The following is an 824-nucleotide window of genomic DNA, read 5'->3' as shown; positions in this document are numbered from 1 at the left end:
CACTCTAGCTCCTATGTCTGTCCGCATTCTCCTAATCTCCTCCAGAATGGCCTGGATATCTCTTTTGACTGTGCCGATCTCTACGGTGCATGGTTGATGCACCCTTTCACCCTTTGCCTTTGCCGCTGCCATCCCCCCCGTGTCCTGGTAGTGGTACTGCACAAGATTTCCTATGCCGCTCATTCACTTATGTCCTCTCCTGTATACCTGTTGGTGCGGGGGCCTTCAGTATCTTGTAGGCACCTGCCGTGCCCTTTCCCTCTGCAGTTTAGGCGGGTCACGCTCCTCCAAGAGCCATGCCATCTCTAACCTTGAAATGAAACAGACGCACAAGGAATACAACAGGAAATAGACCCTCCTTTGCTTCACCCCTGCCTACTGAATTATCGTCTCAATGACAATCCAGACCACGCCATGCCTCCTGAAGTTCAGGAAGGAATTCAAGACCTTACTCTTCAGTCAATACTTAGGTGCCACCTAGGCTCACTGCATTCCTGCATCCTGCATCACAACCCACCCCAATGGCTAGAACATTCTATGCCAGATATTCTAACCCTCACCTACAAATACCAGTATTAAAGGAAGCAGCATGATGAGTGATCATTCATACTGGCAGTACACATTACCAATGGACGACCCATAATACGAGCTTTAGGAACCTGGGTACTGATTGTCTAGTTATGACCAATCACGTGGTAATTGGTCTACATTAAGAACTAACACACGACAATAATCTGGACAGTGTAGTGTATAATGTGCGCACTGAGTGTTTTTGTTATTAGTTACTGCACACCACAAACATAACATTTGTCACCAAAAAGCAG

The sequence above is a fragment of the Ambystoma mexicanum genome, chromosome 3q (genome assembly GCF_040938575.1).
Source record: "Ambystoma mexicanum isolate Mex_15411 chromosome 3q, UKY_AmexF1_1, whole genome shotgun sequence".
Lineage (NCBI taxonomy): Eukaryota > Metazoa > Chordata > Amphibia > Caudata > Ambystomatidae > Ambystoma > Ambystoma mexicanum.
Note: the sequence above shows the minus strand (reverse complement) of the source record.